The sequence below is a fragment of the Pristiophorus japonicus genome, chromosome 5 (assembly GCF_044704955.1).
Source record: "Pristiophorus japonicus isolate sPriJap1 chromosome 5, sPriJap1.hap1, whole genome shotgun sequence".
Classification (NCBI taxonomy): Eukaryota; Metazoa; Chordata; class Chondrichthyes; family Pristiophoridae; genus Pristiophorus; species Pristiophorus japonicus.
This window is the reverse complement of record NC_091981.1, coordinates 272755244-272782967: the sequence shown is the minus strand read 5'-3', so window position 1 is coordinate 272782967 and position 27724 is coordinate 272755244. Positions and strand designations below refer to the sequence as shown.

At 45.6% G+C, this 27724-nt stretch overlaps 1 protein-coding gene across 4 annotated transcripts in view; it reads left to right on the top strand.

Moving 5' to 3' along the window:
* dpp6a (dipeptidyl-peptidase 6a) overlaps window positions 1-27724 on the top strand; it is an 828704-nt gene that overhangs the window by 358517 nt on the left and 442463 nt on the right. The gene's annotated exons all lie outside the window — the stretch shown is intronic.

Here is a 27724-nt window from a genome sequence, read left to right as displayed (position 1 = left end):
CCGCCGCTCCCCGGTGTTAAGAGGCCTTAAGGAGAGGGGCAATTTCCAGCCCCTGGTCTCCAAATTGCTAAAAGAATACAGAGGCACTGACGAAGGTGCAAAAAATATTGACAAGGATGATACCAGAATTGAGAGGTTATAACTATCAGGAAAGACTGAATAGGCTGGCTGAGGAGTGACCGAATAGAGGTCTTTAGAATTATGAATGGGTTTCATAAGGTAGACATAGAGTAGATGTTTCCATTTGTGGAGAGTCCAAAACTAGGGGCCATTAATACAAGATAGTCACTAATAAATCCCGTAAAGTATTCAAGGGAGTTTTCTTTACGCAGAGAGTGGTTAGAGTGTGGAACTTGCTACCACAAGGAGTAGTTGAGGGAGAAAGGAATAGAAGGATGTGCAGATAGGGTGAGATGAGCTAAGGTGGGAGGAGGCTCGATGGGAGCATAAACACTGGCACAGACCAGTTGGGTTGAATTGCCTGTTCCTGTGCTGTGAATTATGTGTAATTCTACGTAACTTAATCCCCAGTACACATTAAGTCTGATACTCAGAACTGTATATTGCTATTGTGTGGGACTGAAACTGAACATGGAAGCGACAGTACTGTCAAGCGTGACATTGTACCACGTTGAACCGGCATGATCTACTCTTCGAGTACTTACTTCACAGATCATGCTGTAGTGCCACCTAGTGAATTGAGAGCAGAACTTGTGATCTGTGGCTGCACGGATTGTCATGATGGCAGGGGAAAAAGATGTGATGAATGTTATAAAACACGGTTTATGTAACAAAGGGAGCCCATGAATCACAACATCTCAAAAATGTAATAGGGTCCCTGAGCAATGGTTGGCTTTGTACTACATCACTGAGATTGCAGGGAACTTGACATCCACAGACTTGAGCTATTTTTTTAATACATAGAAGTACTGTTTACAATACGGAAGGCTCTCCTACAATGAAGGAGATGCTATTTTTCAAGTCATCCATTCTCTACTAGTGTAACTTTCACATTCATCAAGTGTTTCTTCTTGAATTACAAACGTTAAAAGTTTACCCAATCAAACAAAAAGCAAAATGTGGAGGATGTGTGTTGCAGATCTGAAATAAAAGACAGAGCATGCTGGTTAGGCAGCATCTGTGGAGGGAGGAAGCTTGGCGTAACCTTTCAGGTCGATGACCGGTTCGGATGAAAGGTTATCGCTGCCTGACTAATGTTAATACCAGTCATCAAGATCCACGGCGCGGCCCTGGACAATGTGGACCACTTCCCTTATCTCGGGAGCCTCTTATCAACAAGAGCAGACATTGACGACGAGATTCCACACCGCCTCCAGTGCGCTAGTGCAGCCTTCGGCCTCTTGAGGAAAAGAGTGTTTGAAGACCAAGCCCTCAATTCTGCCACCAAGCTCATGGTCCACAGGGCTGTAGTAATACCTGCCCTCCTGTATGGCTCAGATACAAGGACCATGTACAGTAGACACCTCAAGTCGCTGGAGAAATACCACCAACGATGCTTCCACAAGATCCTACAAATCCATTGGGAGGACAGACGCACCAATATTAGCATCCTCGACCAGGCCAACATGTCCAGCATTGAAGCACTGACCACACTTGATCAGCTCCACTGTTCGCAGAGTTCGGAGCAGCACGAGTCCGGGGAGTCGGCGGAGGCCTATAAAAGGCCCAACATCGTCGGGAGGTGGGAATTCGGAGCAGCGCGAGTCCGGGGAGTTGGGGGAGGCCTATAAAAGGTCCAACGTCATCGGAGAGGTAGAGTTCGGAGCAGCGCGAGCCCATGGAGTCTGCGGAGGACTATAAAAGGCCCAGCGTCGTTGGGAGGCGGGAGTTCGGAGCAGTGTGAGTCCGGGGAGTTGGCGGAGGCCTATAAAAGGCCCGTGAGTTTGGGAAGCCAGCTGATGCAGCTGCAGCAGGGGCAGAAGGTAAACAAAGAAGTAGAAAAAACTCAAAAGGTGATGTCACAGCCAAGGGGTAAGTGATTGGCTGGTGATTGGTGAGTAGTTTTTCTTTTTCTTTTCCTTTATCAGCAGGTAACCTTTATCATTGTTGTTGCCAAATTAAGTTAATCTAGAGGTTAAGTCATGGCAGGAGAGTTTGGACACGTGTCATGCTCATCCTGTGCTATGTGGGAACTCAGGGACGCTTCCAGTGTCCCTGATGACTACATGTATGGGAAGTGTATCCTGCTGCAGCTCCTGACAGACCGTATTGCGGCACTGGAGCTGCGGGTGGATTAACTCTGGAGCATCCGCGATGCTGAGGATGCCGTGAATAGCACGTTTAGTGAGTTGGTCTTACCGCAGGTAAAGGTTACACAGACAGACAGGGAATGGGAGACCAACAGGAAGAGCAGTGGAAGGAAGGTAGTGCAGGGGTCCCCTGCGGTCATCCCCCTGCAAAACAGATACATCGCCTTGGGTACTGTTGAGGGGGATGACTCAACAGGGGAGGGCAGCAGCAGCCAAGTCCATGGCACCATGGGTGGCTCTGCTGCACAGGAGGGCAGGAAAATGAGTGGGAGAGCTATAGTGGTAGGGGATTCTATTGTAGGGGAATAGATAGACTTTTCTGCGGCCGCAATAGAGACTCCAGGGTGGTATGTTGCCTCCCTGGTGCAAGGGTCAAGAATGCCTCGGAGCGTTTGCAGGACATTTTGGAGGGGGAGGGTGAACAGCCAGTTGTCGTGGTGCATATAAGTACCGACGATAAAGGTAAAAAATGGGATCAGATTCTACAAAGTGAATTTCGGGAGCTAGGAGTTAAATTAAAAAGTCGGACCTCAAAGGTAGTAATCTTATGATTGCTACCAGTGCCACGTGCTAGTCAGAATTGCAGGATATCAGGTGTGGCTTGAGGAGTGGTGCAGAAGGGAGCGATTCAAATTCCTAGCACTTTGGAACCGGTTCTGGGGGAGGTGGGACCAGTACAAACTGGACGGTATTCACCTGGGCAGGACTGGAACCAATGTCCTAGGGGGAGTGTTTGCTAGTGCTGTTGGAGAGGGGTTAAACTAATATGGCAGGGGGATGGGAACCTAAGCAGGGAGACAAAGGGAAGTAGAATGGGGGCAGCACCAAAAGATAGAAAGAAGAAAAGTAAAAGTGGAGGACAGAGAAACCCAAGGCAAAAATCAAAAAAGGCCACATTACAGCAAAATTCTAAAGGGGCAAAGTATTAAAAAGACAAGCCTGAAGGCTCTGTGCCTCAGTGCGAGGAGTATTCGTAATAAGGTGGAGGAATTAACTGCACAGGCAGCAATGAATGAATATGATATAATTGACATCAACATTCAGGAAGGAAAAGGAGATGGGGTAGCGTTGCTGGTTAAAGAGGAAATTAACACAATAGTAAGGAAGGACATTAGCTTGGATGATGTGGAATCTGTATGGGTGGAGCTGCGGAATAACAAAGGGCAGAAAACGCTAGTGGGAGTTGTGTACAGACCAGCAAACAGTAGTAGTGAGGTTGAGGACAGCATCAAACAAGAAATTAGGGATGCGTGCAATAAAGGTACAGCAGTTATCATGGGTGACTTTAATCTACATAGAGATTGGGCTAACCAAACTGGTAACAATACAGTGGAGGAGGATTTCCTGGAGTGTATTAGGAATGGTTTTCTTGACCAATACATCGAGGAACCAACTAGAGGGCTGGCCATCCTAGACAGGGTGATATGTAATGAGAAAGGACTAATTAGCAATCTTGTTGTGCGAGACCCTTTGGGGAAGAGTGACCATAATATGGTAGAATTCTTTATCAAGATGGAGAGTGACACACTTAATTCAGAGACTAGGGTCCTGAACTTAAGGAAAGGTAACTTCGATGGTATAAGATGTGAATTGGCTAATGTAGACTGGTGAATGATACTTAAAGGGTTGAAGGTGGATATGCAATGGCAAACATTTAAAGATCACATGGATGAACTTCAACTATTATACATCCCGGTCTGGAGTAAAAATAAAACGGGAAAGGTGGCTCAACCGTGGCTAACAAGTTAGATTAGGGATAGTGTTAAATCCAAGGAAGAGGCATATAAATTGGCCAGAAAAAGCAGCAAAACCGAGGACTGGAAGAAATTTAGAAATCAGCAGAGGAGGACAAAGGATTTCATTAGGAGCGCAAAAATAGAGTCTGAGAGGAAGCTTGCTGGAAACATAAAAACTGACTGCAAAAGCTTCTATAGATATGTGAAAAGAAAAAGATTAGTGACAAACGTAGGTCCCTTGCAGTCAGATTCAGGTGAATTTATAATGCGGAACAAAGAAATGGCAGTCCAATTGAACAAATACTTTGGTTCTCTCTTCACGAAGGAAGACACAAATAACCTTCCGGAAATACTAGGGGACCGAGGGTCTAGCAGAAGGAGGAACTGAAGGAAATCCTTAATAGACGGAAAATTGTGTTTGGGGAAATTGATGGTATTGAAGGCCGATAATCCCCGGGGCCTGATAGGCTGCATCCCAGAGTACTTAAGGAAGTAGCCCTAGAAATAGTCGATGCATTGGTGATCATTTTCCAACAGTCTATCACCTCTGGATCAGTTCCTATGGACTGGAGGGTAGCTAATGTAACACCACTTTTTAAGAAAGGAGGGAAAAAGAAAACTGGCAATTATAGACCGGTTAGCCTGACATCAGTAGTGGAGAAAATGTTGGAATTAATTATTAAAGATGAAATAGCAGCACATTTGGAAAGCAGTGACAGGATCGGTCCAAGTCAGCATGGATTTATGAAAGGGAAATCATGCTTGACAAATCTTCCAGAATTTTTTGAGTGTGTAACTAGTAGAGTGAACAAGGGAGAACCAGTGGATGTGGTGTATTTGGACTTTCAAAAAGCTTTTGACAAGGTCCCACACAAGAGATTGCTGTGCAAAATTAAAGCACATGTTATTGGGGGTAATGTACTGATGTGGATAGAGAACTGGTTGGCAGACAGGAAGCAGAGAGTTGGGATAAACGGGTCCTTTTCAGAATGGCATGCAGTGACTAGTGAGTGCCGCAGGGCTCAGTGCTGGGACCCCAGCTATTTACAATATACATTAATGATTTCGATGAAGGAATTGAGTGTAATATCTCCAAGTTTGCAGATGACACAAAGCTGGGTGGCGGTGTGAGCTGTGAGGAGGACGCTAAGAGGCTGCAGTGTGACTTGGACAGGTTAGGTGAGTGGGCAAATGCATGGCAGATGCAGTATAATGTGGATAAATGTGAGGTTATCCACTTCGGGGGCAAAAACATGAAAGCAGAATATTATCTAAATGGCATCATCAGATTAGGAAAAGGGGAGGTGCAACGAGACCTGGATGTCATGGTACATCAGTCATTGAAAGTTGGCATGCAGGTACAGCACGCAGTGAAGAAGGCAAATGGTATGTTGGCCTTCATAGCTAGAGGATTTGAGTATGAGAGCGGGGAGATCTTACTGCATTTGTACAGGTTCTTGATGAGGCCTCGCCTGGAATATTGTGTTCAGTCTTCATCTGCAAATCTGAGGAAGGATGTTCTTGCTATTGAGGGAGTGCAGCGAAGGTTCACCAGATAGATTCCCGGGATGGCAGGACTGACATATGAGGAGAGACTAGATTGACTGGGCCTGTATTCACTGGAGTTTAGAAGGATGAGAGGGGATCTAATAGAACCACATAAAATTCTGATGGGACTGGACAGGTTAAATGCAGGAAGAATGTTCCTGAAGTTGGGGAAGTCCAGAACCAGGGGTCACAGTCTAAGGAAAAGGGGTAAGTCATTTAGGACTGAGATGAGGGGAAACTTCTTCACTCAGAGAGTTGTTAACCTGTGGAATTCCCCACCGCAGAGAATTGCTGATGCCAGTTCGTTGGATATATTCAAGATGGAGTAAGATATGGCCCTTACGGCTAAAGGGATCACGAGGTACGGAGAGAAAGCAGGAAAGGGGTACTGAGATGAATGATCAGCCATGATCTTATTGAATGCTGGTGCAGGCTCGAAGGGCCGAATGGCCTACTCCTGCACCTATTTTCTATGTTTCTATATATCTATGTTTCGCATGCCAGACACGAGACTCCCAAAGCAAGCGCTCTACTCGGAACTCCTTCCCAGAAAATGAGCTAAATGTGGGCAGAGGAAACATTACAGGGATACCCTCAAAGCCTCCCTGAAAAAATGCAACATCCTCACTGACACCTGGGCGTCCCTGGCCAAAGATCGCCCTATGTGCAGGAAGTTCATCCGGGAGGGCACTGAGCACCTCGAGTCTCATCGCCGAGAGCATGCGGAAATCAAGCGCAGGCAGCAGAAGGAGTGGGTGGGCAAACCTCTCCCACCCTCCCCTTCCCTCAATGACTATCTGTCGCATCTGTGACAGGGACTGTGGTTCTCGTATTGGACTGTTCAGCCACCTAAGGACTCATTTTAAGAGTGGAAGCAATTCTTCCTTGATTCCGAGGAACTGCCTCTGATGATGACGATGAATGTTAATACTGCTTTCTTCTCTCCACGGATGCTGCATGACTCAGTGAAGGTTACCAGCATTGTTTGTTTTTTATTAAAGGTTACTCATTTCAGTTTGAGTATTGTTCATCTGTCAAACAGATGTAATAAAAACCTGGGTGTCCGGCAGCTGGATTTTTTTGCCTCACGAATCCAATCATCTCGCCCAGCAGACATCGATTAATCAGCGCTTCCCGTCGATGCCGATTCTCGCGGTTCTCCAGAAGTTATTGAGCTGGCTTAATTACCAGCACATACACACAGCCCTCAAGTGGAAATGCACAGTGAGAATATCGGACTGCATAGGTAATGTACAATGTCCAAAAAAAAAATCATCCTACTTGATTGCATGCATGGCAAATGAGATTTAAGACAAAAAATGCAGGACGCACTCAGCAGGTTGGGCAGCATCTGTGGAGAGAGAAACATTAGCAGTCAACCTCCTTAATAAGAACATAAGAAATAGGAGCAGGGGTGGGCCATACGGCCCCTCGAGCCTGCTCCGCCATTTAAGACGATCATGGCTGATCTGATCATGGACTCAGGTCCACTTTGCTGCTCGCTCCCCATAACCCCTTATTCCCTTATCAGTTAAGAAACTGTCTATTTCTATCTTATATATTCAATGACCCAGCTTCCACAGCTCTCTGAGGCAGCGAATTCCACAGATTTACAACCCCCTGAGAGAAGAAATTCCTCCTCATCTCAGTTTTAAATGGGTGGCCCCTTATTCTAAGATTATACCCCCTAGTTCTAGTCTCCCCCATCAGTGGAAACATTCTCTCTGCATCCACCTTGTCAAGCCCCCTCATAATCTTATAAGTTTCGATAAGATCACCTCTCATTCTTCTGAATTCCCAATGTCGTGAAACATCCAAAGGCACTTCACAGGAATATTATGAGACAAAAAATTTGAAACCTAGCCACATAAGGAGAAATTTGGGCAAGTGACCAAAAGCTCGGTCAAAGAGGTAGGTTTTAAGGAGCTTCTTAAAGGAGGAAAGAGCGGGAGAGATGCGGAGAGGTTTAGGCAGGGAATTCCAGAGCTTGAGGCCTAGACAACTAAAGGCACGGCCACCGATGATTGAGCGATTATAATCAGGGATGCTCATGAGGGCAGAATTAGAGGAGGACAGACACCTCAGGGATATGTTGGTCTGAAGGAGATTACAGAGATAGAGAAGGGTGAGGCCAAGGAGAGATTTGAAAAGAAGGATGAAAATTTTGAAATCGAGGCGTTTTTTAACCGGGAGCCAATGTAGGTCATACGGAACAGACTTTATTGATACACAGTACAGGTGATCAGCCTAACTGTGCACAGAGAGTGGCTTTTTGGTTTGTGTATGTTTCGAGTCCTCCAAAGAACTGATGAAAACTATGTTCCATATTTTGGCTGCATCAAAGGTACATGTCATAGATAAGACCTCATATTAGTATCTATTCCCAAATCCAGTGAAAACAGACAGTTTATGTAAACATTTGTAGTTGTCTATCCCAAAGCTACTTCCCCTAAATAAGACTTCCCTGAGCTAACTTTTTTTTAAATTCAATCACAAGATGTGTCGTTGCTGGCAAGGCCAGCATTTATTGCCCATTCCTCATTGTCCTTAGCTGAGTGGCTTGCTAGGTCATTTCGGAGGGCAGTTAAGAGTCAACCACTTTGCTGTCTGGATCTGGAGTCATATATAGGCCAAACCAGGTAAGCACAGCAGATTTCATTCTCTAAATTAGTGAACCAGATGGGTTTTTATGACAAACCAGTAGTTACATGGTCACCATTACTGATACTAACTATTTTTTTAATTCCAGATTTATCTAATTAACTAAATTTAAATTCCCCAGCTGCTATGGTGGGATTTGAACTCACATCCCTGGATCATTAGTCCAGACCTCTGGATTACTAGTCCCATTACATAACCAGTATGTTACCATTCCCCCCCAACTGTCCTTAAACCCTTTGAAGAAAAAGTTTTACCGACTGCCATCTTTCTATACTATAGCTAATGGATTCCTCCTTCCCATGCTTATTAACCTAACTATGTTTATACCCTGAAGTAACATTTTATTCACTCATGGCTGACATCATTACTGTCATGTATTTCCTTACACAAGCATGTTTTGTATCAAAACACAAGCTATGCATTCTTTTCACAGCACTTCAAAGTCATCCAGTTTATATTGGAAAGCTTGCTGCTTCAAGATATAAAATAATTCAACTGTTAACCCTTAATCACCCTCCAAGAAGAGAGATAGAACATGTCCAGGGAACTATAAACTAATCAGCTTTGCATCGTGGTAGGAAAAATAAAGGAATTCCTACTAAAAAAAAATAATAGGACATCTAGAAACCAAAAATATAATAATAAATAGGCAGCATGGATTTCAAAAAGTAAAGTCTTGCTTGACCAACCTCATTGAATTCTTTGAAGAGCTAACAGAGAGAGTAGACAAGGGTAATGCAGTAGATGTAATTTATCTAGATTTCCAAAAGGCATTCGCTAAGGTACTCCATAATAGACTGATGAATAATGTCAGAGAATGTGGAATCTTGTGACAAGTATTAGAATGGATAACTAGCTGGCTTCAAGACAGAAAGCAGAGAGTCGGGATAAAGGGTAGCTATTCAGAGTGGCAGAAGGTGGAAAGTGGGGTCCCACAAGGCTCAGTGCTGGGAGCAATGTTGTTCACTATTTATATTAACAATTTAGACTTTGGAATCAAAAACACAATTTATAAATTTGCAGATGCCACCAAATTCGGGGGGATAGTCAATACTGAGGAGGACGGCAACAAATTACAGGAGGACATTAATAAACTTGCAGAATAGGCTTATAATTGGCAAATGAATTTCAACACACATAAATGTGAGGTATTACATTTTGGCAAGAAAAATAAGGAGGTCACATATTACTTTGAAAATAAGAATCTAGATGGTAGAAGAGCAAAGGAATCTGGGAGTACAAATACACAAATCACTAAAAGTATTGACACAGGTTAACAAGGCCATAAAAAGCAAACCAAGCACTGGGGTTTATTTCTCGAGGGATATAATTGAAAAGTAGAGAAGATATGATCAACTTGTATCGAACTTTGGTTAGACCACGCTTGGAGTGCTGTGTACAATTTTGGTCGCCATATTATGAAAAGCATATAGAGACACTTGAGAGGGTGCAGTGAAGATTTACAAGGATGATACCAAAAATGTGAGGTTATCAGAAAAGGATGAACAGGCTGTGTCTATTTTCTCTTGAAAAAAGAAGACTGAGGGGGTGACCAAATAGAGGTCTTTAAAATTAGGAAAGTTTTTGATAGAGTGGATACAGAGAGAATTTTTCCACTTGTGGGGAAGAGAATAACTAGAGGCCATCAATATAAGATAGTCACCAAGAAATCCAATAGGGAATTCAGAAGAAACTTCTTCACCCAGAGAGCGGTGAGAATGTAGACCTCGCTACCACAGGGAGTGGTTGAAGTGAATAGTATAGATGCATTTAAGAGGAGGCTAGACAAGCATATGAGGGAGAAGGGAATAGAGGGTTATGCTGATAGATTTAGATGAGGAAAGACAGGAGGAGGCTCGAGTGAAGCATAAACGCCGACATGGACTGGTTGGGCCGAATGGTCTGTTTCTGTGCCTTATAATCATATGTAATGTCCAACATACATCTCTCCAGGATGTCCATCAATAAACAGAGTCAGCATTTCAGATCAATGTCCTTTTATCAGAACTGGGATGCTGGAAATCTGAAATTAAAACAGCATGTTACCATAGTATTTATTTCCACAACAACAGTTTATTTCACAGCGGTGAGATGGATGACCAATTGTATGGCTCAGAGACATGCATCATGTACAGTAGACACCTCAAGTGGTTGGAGAAATACCACCAACTATGTCTCCGCAAGATCCTACAAATCCCCTGGGAGGACAGGCGCATCAACATTAGCGTGCTCAACCAGGCCAACATCCCCAGCATTGAAGCACTGACCACACTTGATCAGCTTCGCTGGGCAGGCCACATCGTTCGCGTGCCAGACACGAGACTCCCAAAGCAAGCGCTCTACTCTGAACTCCTTCACGGCAAACGAGCCAAAGGTGGGCAGAGGAAATGTTACAAGGACACCCTCAAAGCCTCCCTGATAAAGTGTAACATCCCCACTGACACCTGGGAATCCCTGGACAAAGACCGCCCTAAGTGGAGGAAGTGCATCCGGGAGGACGCTGAGCACCTCATCGCCGAGAGCATGCAGAAATCAAACGCAGGCAGCGGAAAGAGCGTGTGGCAAACCAGTCCCACCAACCCCTTTCCTCAACGACTATCTGTCCCACCTGTGACAGAGACTGTGGTTCTCGTATTGGACTGTTCAGCCACCTATGGACTTATTTTAAGAGTGGAAGCAAGTCTTCCTTGATTCTGAGGGAGTGCCTATGATTATGATCTGTTTTGATTGCTTGAGGGAGGGATGTTAGCTAGTGTATCGGGAGAACTTCCTGTTTTCATGTACATAAAAAATAAATTTGTAGAATGGGTGTGTCGTTGGCAAATGAACTTCAATATAAATAAATATAGACAGGCTAAGTGAGTGGGCAAAAATCTAGCAGATGGAGTATAATGTGGGAAAATGTGAAGTTATCCACTTTGGTAGGAAAAATAAAAAAGCAAATTTTATTTAAATGGAGAGAGATTATAAAATGCTGAGGTACAGCAGGATCTGGGGTCCTTGTGCATGAAACACAAAAAGTTAGCATGCAGCTACAGCAAGTAATAAGCAAGGCAAATGGAATGTTGGCCTTTATTGCAAGGGGGATGGAGTATAAAAGCAGAGAAGTCCTGTGGCAACAGTACAGGGCATTGGTGAGACCACACCTGAAGTACTGTGCACAATTTTGGTCTCCTTATTTAAGGAGGGATATACATGCATTGGAGGCAGTTCAGAGAAGGTACACGAAGTTGATTCCTGAGATGAGGGGGTTGGCATTTGAAGAAAGGTTGAGCAGGTTGGGCCTATACTCATTGCAGTTTAAAAGAATGAGAGGGGATCTTCTTGAAACGTGTAATATTCTGAAACGGCTTGACAAGGTAGATGCAGAGAGGATGTTTCCCCTCATGGGAAATCTAGAATTAGGGGGCATAATTTCAGAATAAGGGGTCGCCCATTTAAAATGGAAATGAAGAGGAATTTCTTCACTCAGAGGGTCGTGAATCTTTGGAATTCTTTTCCCCAGAGAGCTGTGGAGGCTGGGTCATTGAATATATTTAAGATGGAGATAGACAGATTTTTGAATGATAAGGGGGTCAAGGCTTATGAGGAGCAGGTGGGGAAGTGGAGTTGAGGCAAAGTTCAAATCAGCCATGATCTTATTGAATGGTGGAGCAGGCTCGAGGGGCCAAATAGCCTACTTCTGCTCCTATTTCTTAGGTAATGTTCTTATAAATACAAGGTGGTACATTTTGGAAGGAAGAATAGGAGGCCATGGAGTCCTTGCAAAATAAGAGTCTAAATGGGGTAGAGAGATCTGTAGTGACACAGGTTAATAAAGCCATAAACAAAGCAAAAGAAAGTGGAGGGATGTGATCGGGGCCCAGGGGAGGCATGAGTTTGGGGCCAGGGGCTCAGGGGCAGCATGGACCAGCCTACACTGCGATATGTGTGCACACTAGGTCCGTGCAGCAGAGCTGGTCTCCAGTCGTCTTGGGTAATCCTTGCCACTGAACCAAGACCTAGCTCTGTCAATCCCGTGTGGTGGCTGGTGTGCAACGGCCACCACACGTTAAAAAAATCCACGCACAGGCATCTTCCACCCTTCAGGATGTAGTTCGGGTCCTTCATTCGAAACACCTGTGAACTCATCCTTTTTTGGCATGGAAGAAAGTTGTTTTGAGGGACCGCCTATAATGATGAAGCAAAGCAAGCAATGTTAGCATCCAAATTTGCTGATGATGCAAAGCTAAGTGGGAAAGTAAACTGTGAGGACGATGTAAAGAGGCTGCAAAGTGATATTGACAGGGTAAGTGAGTGGGCAAAAACACGGCAGATAGAATATAATGTGGTTGCATAGAACCCTCAGCTACAGCTACCATTTACTATCCTTCGCAATCAGAAATAATGTCCCAAGCTGCTCCATTGCCAAGGATACCAATGCTGCCCAAATAGAAGAAAGATTGATTCTGGCACCTTAGGATCGGTTGTGCACACACTGAGGCTTCATGCATTTGAGTGCGTGTGACTGATTCACAAATTTGGCCCTTCATAGGTTGAGTGCAGCTCTCTTCCTTTGAGCATCAAAACCGTACTTGGTACTTTGGACAGCTTGGTGCGCTTCTGATTGAAGTCAAGTTACAGGCTTGGCAGAAACGTTAGATTTGGTGAGCGAGGAAATTACTTGTTAAAAGTGCGTGCCTTTTCAAGTCAGTGCCTTTGTACAGTATTTTGATCAAAAGGCAATGATCATTTGCGTGGGCTCCCAGCAGAAATCTGCCGCAGACACGCCTTCCTATGCTGGGAGCGTCAGATTATCTAGTAACAAAACAAGATTCACTAGCAGCTTATGAACTTGATATTGAGCCAAGTGGGATTTGAGCTTGGAAACTGCAATTGTTGCTGGATCTATGTGTGAACGGTAGATACAAGAGTCTCATTACAAATGGATCCACCCAGGGGTGAAAACCCATTACTTTGACACCGATGTGGTCTTCAGTTAGTCTCATTGGTTGTAACGCTTGCAGGGACTCAATAGCCATAGGGTAACCTCCGTGCAAATCAATCTCAGATCGGTTTACTTGTTTGTGTTCCATTTCTTGCTGCTCTCTCCGGGTTTGTTCCCTCCTGTCTTGAAGGCGCTGACTTGTAGCAGTGTGACAAGTGATACTTTGTTAGCTGAAATATTCCCATTGTTGCCTCGATATTAACCCCGCACGATGGCCAGAAAGGTGGGGAGGGTTGGTTACAGACTTACATATGGGGAACACGTCCGCACGCTGCCGTTTCTATGCCGGCAGATATCAAGGCGTCCGAGTGTCCCATCATGGCGAGGCAGGACACTTCATTAAGAACATAAGAATTAGGAGCAGGAGTAGGACATTCGACCCCTCGAGCCTGCTCCGCCATTTAATGAAATCATGGCTGATCTTCTACCTCAATTCCACTTGCCTGCACTATCCCCATATCCCTTGATTCCCTTAATAGCCCAAAATCTATCGATCTCTGTCTTGAATATACTCAAGTATATAAGACTGAGCCTCCATAGCCATCTGGGGTAGAGAATTCCAAAGATTCACCACCCTCAGAGTGAAGATGTTTCTCCTCATCTCTGTCCTGAATGGTCTACCCCTTATTCTGAGACTGTGACCTCTGGTTCTAGACTTCTCAGCCAGGGGAAACACTCTCCCTGCATCTACCCTGTCAACACCTTTTAAATCAGGCTCCCACAGTGCAATTTGGGGCAATGAAAGAGGGGTGGGAGCTGTGCGCTCCACAAGGTAAGTGCCTTTTCCAGCACTCCTTGTAGATCAGGAGGAGCTGGAGTGCTCCCCGCTCCCCACCACCCCTGCTCCTCAAGGAAGCCTTCAGCCTCCCTCCTGCCACTCACATTCTCACAATGTCCCCCCCCCCCACCACCCCCCCCGCCCCCCACCCTGCTGGGACTAGTGACCTGACCCTCGAGCCCCCAATGGCCTCACTCTCTCCTCTGCTGCCATCACCAACCTCGCGGAGTTTTGCACTCCCCATCGCCAACTGGGTTATCCATTTGGTCAGCTACCGGGCGGGGAACGTAACAAAAAAAAATAATGAGTTCCTGCTGTTAAGTTCTTCGGTCGTTTTCGGCCTCCCCCTCGTAGCCTCCCCGTAAATAGCGGGGCCAATATCTTCTCAACAGTTGGGAGCGGTTGAATTTCAGGTCATAAGTCAAATACTTGAAGGAGGAAAATTTGCAGGGCTGTGGGGAAAGAGCAGGGGAGTGAGACAAAGTGGAGAGCTCTTTCAAAGAGCTGGCACAGGTTGAGAGATGAGAGAAGCTGGGATTGTTCTCCTTAACATAGAAACATAGAAAATAGGTGCAAGAGTAGGCTATTCGGCCCATCGAACCTACACCACCATTCAATATGATCATGGCTGATCATGCAACTTTAGTATTCCATTCCTGCTTTCTCTCCATACTCCTTGATCCCTTTAGCCATAAGGGCCACATCTAACTCTCTTTTGAATATATCTAACGAGCTGGCCTCAACAACTTTCTGTGGTAGAGAATTCCACAGGTTCACAATTCTCTCAGTGAAGAAGTTTCTCCTCCTTGGAGCAGAGAAAGCGATGGGGGGATTTAATAGAGATGTACAAAGTTACGAAGGGCTTTGATAGGGTAAATAAGTAGTGGCAGGAGAGCTGGTAACCTGAGCACACAGATTTAAGATAATTGACAAAAGAACCAGAGGGGTGATGAGGAGACATTTTTGTTAAGCACTGACATAACAAGCATTGACGACGAGATCCAACACCGCCTCCAGTGCGCCAGTGCAGCCTTCAGCCACTTGAGGAAAAGAGTATTCGAAGATCAGGCCCTCAAATCTGCCACCAAGCTCATGGTCTACAGGGCTTTCGTAATATCCGCCCTCCAGTATGGCTCAGAGACGTGGACCATATACAGTAGACATCTCACATTGCTGGAGAAATGCCACCAACGATGTCTGCGCAAGATCCTGCAAATCCCCTGGGAGGATAGACGCACCAATATCAATGTTCTCGACCAGGCCAACGTCCCCAGCATTGTAGCACTGACCACACTCGACCAGCTTTGCTGGGCAGGCCACATTGTTTGCCTGCCTGACACAAGACTCCCAAAGTAAGCGCTCTACTCGGAACTCCTTCACGGCAAACGAACCAAAGGTGGACAGAGGAAACATTTCAAGGACACCCTCAAAGCTTCCTTGATAAAATGCAACATCCCCACCGACACCTGGGAGTTTCTGGCCAAAGACCGCCCTAAGTGGAGGAAGTGCATCCGGGAGGGCGCTGAGCACCTCAAGTCTCATCGCTGAGAGCATGCAGAAATCAAGCGCAGGCAACAGAAGGAGCGTGCGGCAAATCTGTCCCACCCTCCATTACCCTCAATGACTGTCTGTCCCACCTGTGACAGAGACTGTGGTTCTCATATTGGACTGTTCAGTCATCTAAGAACTCACTTTGGGAGTGGAAGCAAGTCTTCCTCGATTCCGAGGGACTGCCTATGATGATGATTTTATGATCTGGAATGCACTGCCTGAAAAGGTGGTGGAAGCAAATTCAAAAGTAATTTTTAGAAGGGAGTTGGATATATACTTAAAAAGTAAATATTTGTAGTGCTGTGGGGAAGTGGGACTACTTGGATAGCTCTTTCAAAGAGCCGGCAAAGGCACCGTGGGCCAAATGGCCTCCTTCGGTGCTGTATCATTCTATGGACTCAATTTTCCCCAAAGCTTTTTTTTTGCATACTTGAAGAGTTATGCCCGTTTTTAGGGGGCCCAAGTTCTAAATTTCCCCGTTGGATTTCTTCATTTTGGCGCAGCCTAACCTGTCCTTTAGTTTTGGGGGTGTAGTCTTGATCTGCTCCAAAAAGATCGGGTTGCCACGGTAACCAGGGACACAATGCGAGTTGAGGCTGCAAAGTGAAACATACAGCCAGCTCACAACACCGTAAAACATATTGCATCAACTTAAAAACATATTAAAACATATTGCATCAACTTAAAATCACATTAAAATATATTGCAGCAACTTAACTCCCATTATTAAAGCTGGTCCCGCTCCCTGCCCCTAGCCTTGGCCGAAGGGATTGCCGGTCTGCTTCCCTAGCCCCCGCCCCGCAGTCCCAAGTGCCTTACCAGTCCTGCTCCTCATTCCTAGCCCTGGCCGAGTGCCTTGCTGGTCCAATCCTCCGCCCGATCCTGGCCCCGGGCCTTACCAGTCCCGCTACCCGCTCCTAGCCCAGGTTGAAGGGCTTGCCGGTCCGCTACCCCGCCCTATCCCAGGCCGAATGGCCTCCTCCCTCCCAGTCCCCGCAGCTAACTACACCCGCAAGGCTTCCCCCCAGCCCCTCTCCCTCCCCCCACACCCACACCCACTTCCACCCCCACTCCCCTCTCTCTCCCCCCCTCTCTCTTACCTTTCCTGCTGCTGCTGTCCGGGCATCTGTTGTACTTGCCTGCGCTGATTTCCTTATCTGCGCTGATTTCTTTAACTCTCCTGAAGTTTTTCTGCAGAGGCCACATACGCTGGCCTAAGTAGAACTGGAGTAAATCTCAGCTGGACAAACTTTCCTAAATGGCCAGAATTGGCGCGAGTGGCAGGTTACGCCCTCTTTGGCCGAAAAAAAACGTACCTAAAAAAATCGTAACTAACTGAGCTACGCTGGTGCAAATTGATTAGGGAAACTGTGGATTTTTAACTTAGGCCAAAAAAAGCGGCCTGCTCCAAAAAACGGCGCAAATCACTGGGGAAAATTGAGCCCTATGATTCTAAGTCAGGAACCGACGTTGCAAAGTTGTCCACGATATCGGGACTGTGTGAAGCTGACTAGATTGCTGAAATGACAAGATCCCATCTGAAGAGTGAATCAGGACTGTTTTGGGGACATTTTATTGAAGGATTTCCTCCTATAGATAAAACATTATAAGCATTACACTACCTGTACCCATAAAAAGAGAGGTTGCAAGAGAAGGAGAAGACGGAAACGGGTCCATAAATGGCTGACTTCATCGACGTCAGTCTTTAGAGCACCTTGGGATGTTTTACTCTTAAAGGTGCTACATAAATGCAAGTTTATTGTTGTTGTTTGAAAAGGCATGTCTGAATCCTATTTTACTGGCCCAACACAATTTTGTCAGGCCCTTTGTACTATTGGTTGACATGTTGCTTGCCGGCTTGGGGCCTGTTTGTCAAGTTGTAGAGGGTGAGACTGGACCCAACCCCTTCACATTTGCTAGCAATGCTCAGACAGAGTTATTGGCCCTTAAACAACAATCTTGCATTTAGCGAAATGTCCCAAGGTACTTCGCAGGTAATTCAGACAGAATTTGACACCGAGCCACATAAGGAGCTATTAGGACAGGTGACCAAAAGCTTTTTCAAAGACGGAGCATCTTAAAGGAGGAGAGAGAAGCAGAGAGGCGGAGAGGTTTAGGCAGCTGAAGGCATGGCCTCCAATGTCGAGCGTTTAAAATCCGGGATGCTCAAGAGGGCAGAATTGGAGGAACAGAGAGATCTCTGAGGGTTATAGGGCTGGAGGAGGTCACAGAGGTAGGGAGGGGGCGAGGCCATAGAGGCATTTGAAAACAAGCATTAGAATTTTAGAATTGAGGCTTGGCTGGACCTATATAATATTATGTGGACACTATGTAACACATTGATTGAAGAGGAGGCAGATCAATAACAATCCCCAGACTTATTTCTGACAAAACTACAGCTGGATAACCTCTGAACAGAAATGTGCATTAACATTTACAGGTATTGGCTTTAAGCTAATGTAAAGAAGAAACATCTTTACCCAGAGAGTGATGAGAATGTGAAACTTGCTACCACAGGGACTGGTTGAAGCGAATAGTATAAATGCAGTTAAGGGGAGACAAGACAAGCATATGAGGGAGAAAGGAATAGAGGGTTATGCTGATAGATTTAGATGAGGAAAGACAGGAGATGGCTCAAGTGGACCATGGACTGGTTGGGCTGAATGGCTTGTTTCTGTGCCCTATATCCTATGTAATATTTACATGTTAGGGGCTACGAATGTAACCTCAGACTGCCTTGGTCGTATACGGTTTATGAAGAGGTTGTGAGCTGTGTGTGAAACTTGAGGAAGGAATGATGCAAGAGGAAACCCACCATACTGTTGATCATCATGTAGTTTTAGAGGAGAAGGAAGAAAAAGTACATGAAGGAGAAAGGAATAGAAGGATATGGCGATAGGGTGAGATGAAGTAAGGTGGGAGGAGGGTTGTGTGGAGCATAAACACTGGCACAAACCTGTTGCGCTGATTGACCTGTTTCTGTGCTGTAATTACTATGTAATTCTGTGTGATACAAGAACAGGCCATTCAGCCCCTCAAGCTTGTCCCACCATTCAATTAGATCATGGCTGATCTGTACCACAACACCATTTACTCGCCTTTGATCCAGATACCTAACAAGATTTGAAAGAGGTGTTCAAAATCATCAGGGGTCGAGACAGGGTAGATAGAGTGAGACTGTACCCATTAGCAGAAGGGTCGAGAACCAGAGGACACAGATTTAAGGTGATTGTCAAAAGAACCAGGGGCGACATAAGAAAAAACTTTTTTTACACAGCGAGTGGTTAGGATCTGGAATGCACTGCCTGAAAAGATGGTGAAGGCAGACCCAATTTTATCTTTCAAAAGGTAGTTGGATAGGTATCTGAAGGAAAAAAATTTGCAGGGCTACGGGGAAAGGGCAGGTGAGTGGGACTAGTTGAGAGTCAGCAGAGGCTCGACCGACTGAATGGCCTTCCTCCGTGCTGTAATCATTCTATAAATCTATTCTATGATACTATAAAAACCTATCGATCTCAGTCCAGAACATTTCAATTGACCCTGGATACAGAGCTATTTGGAGGAGAGAATAAAAGATTACCACTAGCTTTTGTGTGGAACAAATGTTTCCTCGTTGCGCTTCTGTGTGGCCGAGCTCTAATTTTAAGATTGTGGCCCCACCTTGTTCTGGAAATGCAGAACGATGCCAATGGCAATTGGGGCAAGTTCAGCGGGGCCGGAAGAGGCTCATGTTATGTTGCGAAACCGCATTGCGTTGGGAAGGGGCTGCTTGCAGGAGAGTACTATCTACAGAGCGACACCTCCAGTTGCTCAAACAACCTGGGCACCAAGTTTGATCCCTTGGTACCACCATTGCCAGAGTATTCCAATTCATACAGAAAAAACAAAGTCTTTGGGCACCAGAGGGCATGCGAGAAGCTAGAAACGACTCAGAAGCAGGATGGTATAACGCCTGAGCTGTGGGGAAGGAAATGTTCCAATTAGTGGTGCCTTCATCTCTTAAGGTGGAAGTACTACAAGAGAAGGAAAAGAATGTTCGAAGACCAGGCCCTTAAATCTACCACCAAACTCATGGTCTACAGGGCTGTAGTAATACCCGCCCTCCTGTATGGACGATGTACAGAAGACACCTCAAGTTGCTGGAGATAAATCACCAACGATGTCTCCGCAAGATCCTGCAGATCCCCTGGGAGAACAGACGCACCAACATCAGTGTCCTTGCCCAGGCTGACATCCCCAGCATTGAAGCACTGGCCACACTCGATCAGCTCCGCTGGGCAGGCTACCTAGTTTGCATGCCAGACACGAGGCTCCCTAAGCAATTGCTCTATGCGGAGCTTCTTCACAGCAAATGAGCCAAAGGTGGGCAGCGGAAATGTTACAAGGATACCCTCAAAGCCTCCCTGGTAAAGTGCGACATCACCACTGACACCTGAGAGTCCCTGGCTGAAGACCGCCCTAGGTAGAGAGGGTGCATCCAGGAGGGTGTTGAGCTCTTTGAGTCACAACGACGCGAGCATGAAGAGGTCAGGCGCAGGCAGCGGAAAGAATGTGCGGCAAATCAGTCCCACCCATCCCTTCCCCCGATAAATGTCTGTCCCACCTGTGACAGAGTCTGTGGCTCTCGTATTGGACTGTTCAGCCACCAAAGGACTCACTTTAGGAGTGGAAGCAAGTCTTTCTTGATTCCGAGAGACTGCCTATGACAATGATGACTACAAGAGACATCAGGGCTCTCTTTCTGCACAGGCAGCGATTCTTTTTACAAAGCCGAGGGAAAGATAACAAAGAGTATGTGAAGAGGTGTAAAAGATGCACTGTGAGTAAACATTGTGAGCCCGAGGGCAGAGCTCCATTGAAATCAATTCACACTACTTACCACTTACCCGGCCTTCTACATTCCACACTACGTAAACCTGAAGTCATCCAAAACTCAGCAGCCTGTGTACTAACCCGCACCAAATCACGATCACCCATCACCCCTGTGCTTTCTGACCAACATTGGCTCCCAGTTAAAAAATGCCTCGATTTCAAAATTCTCATCCTTGTTTACAAATCACTCCATGGACTTTCCACTCCCCATCTCTGTAATCATTTTCAGCCTCACAATCCCTCAAGATGTCTGTGCTCCTCAAATTCTGGCCTCGTGAACATCCCTCATTATAACTGCTCAAACATCGGTGGCCGTGCCTTCAGCTGCCTGGGCCCTAATGTCTGGAACTACCTCCCTAAACCTCTCCGCTTCTCTACTTCTCTTTCCTCGTTTAAGACGCACATTAGAACCTACCTCCTTAAACAAGCTTTTGATCATCTGCCGTAATCTCCTCTGTGGCTCGGTGCCAAATGTATCTGTTGGTCTGTAACACTGTTGTGAAGCGCCTTGGGACGTTTTACTATGTTAAAGGCGCTATATAAATACAAGTTATTATTATTATTAGAAATATTGCAGGAGCAACAACTTGGATGTCTATTGATCGGAAAAATCACTCAGTTATTGTCCAACCAGCCCACGAAGCAGATGGCTTGGAAGGTTTGGGAGTATTTCTTTGTTACATGTAGTTTCCCACAAAGAGCGGCTAATTATCATTGTTGGAGCCTGCCGATGTGGTGAAAGCACTATTTACCACCCAGCATGGAGCGGAAATATAGAATAATATAGAAAGAAGCTACATTTGCATGCCATCTTTCATGACCTCAGGACGTCACAAGCACTGCAAAGCCAGTGAAGTACTTTTGAAGTGTAGTCACGATTGTAATGCAGGGAAACACACAGCAATATCCGATAAACAGCAATGAGACAAATGACCGGATAATCTGCTTTCGGTGATGTCTGCTGGAAAAGTCCTTTACCTATTAAACCGATTCATAAAGCTAGAGACAGTAATATGTTTGATAATTCAATTGTTATTGATAAAGCTTTAACCATACAGAGCAGCGCTCATCAGCCTGGTGTCTAATCACTCACGCACGTGGATTTAATGAGGACCCATTGTCTACCAGCTGGATGCAACACTATCTAATGTTTTATGACCATCCAGTAGTTGGAAACGATTGTCAACAGAGTTGAGAAGCCCCATATTTTTTCTCACATACTGTTAGTTCCTATCATTGCTTTCCCCCAAGCCACAGCTTTCTTGAAAACAACCTTTGATGCATGATCTCATAGTAACATATTATTGCCTTTTATATCGCAGCAATCTCCTGATTCCATGTACTAACTCCTGCTGTGATGAAAAGCCTGTGTTCCAAAATGTTTTAATCTTAATACTTCTTTAAGCTCAATATTTCCCTAGCTATCTTATTTATTTATATGTGCCTATCTTTAAAGTACAATATCCTTGGTCCTGAAATTCATCCTTCTCAAACATTATCAGCATCATTGAGGTGAAAAAACATGCTTTACGAGAACACGATTTAGACAGTTCTGTCTACATTACTGTTTTGTCTTTTCTAGAAATAAAAGTAATATAAAAATGTAAAAAGTAATATTCTTACAGTGTAGTTTCATCATAGGCAGTCCCTCGGAATCAAGGAAGACTTGCTTCCAAAATTAAAATATGCTCTTAGGTGGATGAACAGTCCAATACGAGAGCCATAGACTCTGTCACAGGTGGGACAGATAGTCATTGAGGGAAGGAGTGGGTGGGACAGGTTTGCCGCATGCTCTTTCCGCTGCCTGTGCTTGATTTCTGCATGCTTTCGGTGATGAGACTCGAGGTGCTCAGCGCCCATCAAGATGCATTTCCTCCACTTAGGGCGGTCTTTGGCCAGGGACTCCCAGGTGTCAGTGGGGATGTCGCACTTTATCAGGGAGGCTTTGAGGGTGTCCTTGTAACGCTTCCGCTGCCCACCTTTGGCTCATTTGCCGTGAAGGAGTTCCGAAAAGAGCACTTGCTTTGGGAGTCTCGTGTCAGGCATGCGAACAATGTGGCCCTTCCAATGGAGATAGTCGAGTGTGGTCAGTGCTTGAATGCTAGGGATGTTGGCCTGATCAAGAACACTAATGTTGGTGTGTCTGTCCTCCCAGGGGATTTGTAGGATCTTGCGGAGACACATGTTAGCCCTAACACCAGGAGAACTGCTCTGCTCTTCTTCAATCTGTGCTGTTGGATCTTTTATGTCCACCTGAGAGGGGCAAACAGGGCCTCAGTTTAACATTACATCCGAAAGCCGGCATTTCTGGCATTTGCAGCACTCACTCGCTGCTGCACTGCAGTATCAGCCTGGATTACGTGCTCAAGTCTCTGGAGTGGAGCTTGAATCCACCTCCTTCTGACTCAGAAGTGAAAGTGCTGCCCACTGAGCCAAGACTGATGATTAGATGCTTGGTATGATCAGACCTCTGCCTTCTCATTGTCCTTGCTTATAGCTGTGCCGTGTGTGACTCAACTATGTTTCCATCAACGTCTCTTGCATTTGGACAGATTTCAAAATGTCTTGCGGGTTAAGAGTACTGTCGATTTTGGAGCAAACTTCAAAAAGTTGTACCAAGATCTCTGTGAAGCTATCTGGGTTGCCCAGAAGAATACTGGGCAGCCGACAAAGAGCTATCCAGCCGAAAGACACAATGGGCCGAATAGCCTCCTTCCATGTTGTAAATTTCTACGATTCTATGCTTCTGTTCACCTGTTGGGACATCATTTATACTGAGATTCAAGTGTGCTTCCTGAGCTGGGCATCATATATGTGGAATCCAATCACTTGGTACATCGTGGATTTTTCATCAGTCTGCTGTCTTCTCTTCTCATCAGCAATAAGCACTCAATCACCTACTTCTCACTGAGGCTCCTGTTATGGTTTAGTAGTACTGCTCTCTCAAAATGCTGATGCCCTTTGATAGTATTCTTCCGGGCAACCCAGATAGCTTCACAGAGATCTTGACACAAAGTTTTGACGTTTGCACCAAATTTGACAATACTCTTATCCCACAAGACATTGTGAAATCTGTCCAAATGCAAGAGACGTTAATGGAAACATAGTTGAGTCACACACGGCACAGCTATAAGCATGGACAATGAAGAGGCAGAGGTCTGATCATACCAAGCATCTAATCGTCAGTCTTGGCTCAGTGGGCAGCACTTTCACTTCTGAGTCAGAAGGAGGTGGATTCAAGCTCCACTCCAGAGACTTGAGCATATAATCCAGGCTGATACTGCAGTGCAGCAGCGAGTGAGTGCTGCAATTGCCGGCGATGCCGGCTTTCGGATGTAATGTTAAACTGAGGGCCCGTCTGCCCCTCTCAGGTGGACATAAAAAATCCAACAGCACAGATTGAAGAAGAGCAGAGCAGTTCTCCTGGTGTTAGGGCTAACATATGTCTCTGCAAGATCCTACAAATCCCCTGGGAGGACGGACGCACCAACATTAGCGTCCTCGACCAGGCCAAAATCCCCAGCATTGAAGCACTGACCACACTTGATCAGCTCCGCTGGGCAGGCCACATCGTTCGCATGCCAGACACGAGATTCCCGAAGCAAGTGCTCTACTTGGAGCTCCTTCACGACAAACGAGCCAAAAGTGGGCAGAGGATACGTTACAAGGACACCCTCAAAGCCTCCCTGATAAAGTGCAACATCCTCACTGACACCTGGGAGACCCTGGCCAAAGACCGCCCTAAATGGAGGAAGTGCATCCAGGAGGGCGCTGAGCACCCCGATCTCATCGCCGAAAGCATGCAGAAATCAAGCGCAGGCAGCGGAAAGAGCGTGCGGCAAACCAGTCCCACCCACCCCTTCCCTCAACGACTATCTGTCCCACCTGTGACAGAGTCTATGGCTCTCGTATTGGACTGTTCAGCCACCTAAGAACTCATTTTAAGAGTGGAAGCAAGTCTTCCTCGATTCCGAGGGACTGCCTATAATGAAACTACACAGTAAGAATATCAATATGTTTTCACATTACTTTTGTTTCTAGTAAAGACAAAACAGTAATGTAGACAGTACTGTCGAAATCGTGTTCGCGTAAAGCATGTTTTCCCCTCAATGATGCTGATAACATTTGAGAAGGATGAATTTCAGGACCAAGGATATTGTACTTTAAAGATAGGCACATATAAATAAATAAGATAGCTAGGGAAATATTGAGCTTAAAGAAGTATTAAGGTTAAAACATTTTGAAACACAGGCTTTTCATCACAGCAGGAGTTAGTACATGGGATCAGGAGATTGCTGCGATATAAAAGGCAATAATATGTTACTATGAGATCATGCATCAAAGGTTGTTTTCAAGAAAGCTGTGACTTGGGGGGAAAAGCAATGATAGGAACTAACAGTATGGTGTGAAAAGACATGGGGCTTCTCAACTCTGTTGACAATCGTTTCCAACTACTGGATGGTCATAAAACATTAGACAGCGTTGCATCCAACTGGTAGAGAACCATCAAAGACAATGGGTCCTCATTAAATCCACGTGCGTGAGTGATTAGACACCAGGCTGATGAGCGCTGCTGTGTATGGTTAAAGTTTTGCAAATAATAATTGAATTATCAAACATATTCGTGTCTCTAGCTTTATGAATCAGTTTAATAGGTAAAGGACTTATCCAACAGACATCACCGTAAGCAGATTATCCGGTTATTTGTCTCATTGCTGTTTATCGGATATTGCTGTGTGTTTCCCTGCATTACAATCGTGACGACACTTCAAAAGTACTTCACTAGCTTTGCAGTGCTTGTGACGTCCTGAAGTCATGAAAGATGGCATGCAAATGTAGCTTCTTTCTATATTATTCTATATTTCCTCTCCATGCTGGGTGGTAAATAGTGCTTTCACCACATCGGCAGGCTCCAACAATGATAATTAGCCGCTCTTTGTGGGAAACCACACGTAATAAAGAAATACTCCCACACCTTCCAAGCCATCTGCTTCGTGGGCTGGTTGGACAATAACTGAGTGATTTTTCCGATCAATAGACATCCAAGTTGTTGCTCCTGCAATATTTCTAATAATAATAATAACTTGTATTTATATAGCGCCTTTAACATAGTAAAACGTCCCAAGGCGCTTCACAACAGTGTTACAGACCAACAGATACATTTGGCACCGAGCCACAGAGGAGATTACGGCAGATGATCAAAAGCTTGTTTAAAGAGGTAGGTTCTAACGTGCGTCTTAAACGAGGAAAGAGAGGTAGAGAGGCGGAGAGGTTTAGGGAGGTAGTTCCAGACATTAGGGCCCAGGCAGCTAAAGGCACGGCCACCAATGGTAGAGCAGTTAAAGTGAGGCATGTTCAAGAGGCCAGAATTTGAGGAGCGCAGACATCTCAGGGGATTGTGAGGCTGAAAAAGATTGTAGAGATAGGGAGGGGCAAGTCCATGGAGTGATTTGTAAACAAGGATGAGAATTTTGGAATCGAGGCGTTGTTTAACTGGGAGCCAATGTTGGTCAGAAAGCACAGGGGTGATGGGTGATCGTGATTTGGTGCGGGTTCGCACACGGGCTGCTGAGTTTTGGATGACTTCAGGTTTACGTAGTGTGGAATGTAGAAGGCCAGGTAAGTGGTAAGTAGTGTGAATTGATTTCAATGGAGCTCTGCCCTCGGGCTCACAATGTTTACTCACAGTGCATCTTTTACACCTCTTCACATACTCTTTGTTATCTTTCCCTCGGCTTTCTAAAAAGAATCGCTGCCTGTGCAGAAGGAGAGCCCTGATGTCTCTTGTAGTTATCATTGTCATAGGCAGTCCCTCGGAATCGAGGAAGACTTGCTTCCACTCCTAAAGTGAGTCCTTTGGTAGCTGAACAGTCCAATACGAGAGCCACAGACTCTGTCACAGGTGGGACAGACATTCGTTGGGGGAAGGGGTGGATGGGACTGATTTGCCGCACACTCTTTCCACTGCCTGCGCCTGACCTCTTCACGCTCGTGGCGTTGAGACTTGAAGAGCTCAACACCCTCCTGGATGCACCCTCTCCACCTAGGGTGGTCTTCGGCCAGGGACTCTCAGGTGTCAGTGGTGATGTCGCACTTTACCAGGGAGGCTTTGTGGGTGTCCTTGTAACATTTCCGCTGCCCACCTTTGGCTCGTTTGCCACGAAGAAGCTCCGCATAGAGCAATTGCTTAGGGAGCCTCGTGTCTGGCATGCGAACTGTGTGGCCTGCCCAGCGAAGCTGATCGAGTGTGGCCAGTGCTTCAATGCTGGAGATGTTAGCCTGGGCGAGGTCACTGATGTTGGTGCGCTTGTCCTCCCAGGAGATTTGCAGGATCTTGCGGAGACATATCGTTGGTGATATATCTCCAGCAACTTGAGGTGTTTACTGTACATCGTCCATGACTCTGATCCATACAGGAGGGCGGGTATTATTACAGTCCTGTAGACCATGAGCTTGGTGGTAAATTTGAGGGCCTGGTCTTCGAACACTCTTTTCCTTCTCTTGTGGTACTTCCACCTTAAGAGGTGAAGACACCACCAATTGGAACCTTTTCTTCCCACAGCTCAGGCATTACACCATCCTGCTTCTGAGTCATTTCTAGCTTCTCGCACGCCCTCTGGTGCCCAAAGAGACTTTGTTTTTTCTGTATGAATTGGAATACTCTGGCCATGGTGGTACCAATGGATCAAACTTGGTGCCCAGGTTGTTTGAGCAACTGGAGGTGTCGCTCTGTAGATAGTACTCTCCTACAGGCAGCCTCTTCCCAACGCGATGCGTTTTCACAACATAATGTGAGCCTCTTCTGGCCCTGCTGAACTTGCCCCAATTGCCATTGGCATAGTTCTGCATTTCCAGAACAAGGTGGGGCCACAATCTTAAAATTAGAGCTAGCCTAATCTCACTTTCCAGTTCTTGCTCCGTAGCCTTGTTTGTTACTGCAATTCAAGTGCATATCCAAGTACTTTTTAAGTACTCTGAGGGTTTTTTCTTCTACCACCCTTTCAGGAACTAAATTCCAGACACCCACGTGAAAATATTTCTCCTCAAATCCCCTCTAAACCTCCTACTAATTACTTTAAATCTATGCCCTCTGGTGGTTGACCCCTCTGCTAAGAGGAAATAGGCCCTTCCTATCCACTCTAACCAGGGCGCTCATAATTTTATGCACCTCAATTAGGTCTCCCCTCAGCATCCTCTGTTTCTGCTGAAAATTAATTCCCTTTCCATGAGCAATGGAGCAGATCACATGTCAGCCTCAACGACCAGCTAATGTCAAGTTGAGAGTTCAGAGAGAAGGGACTAGACCTACGGTGTGATTTTC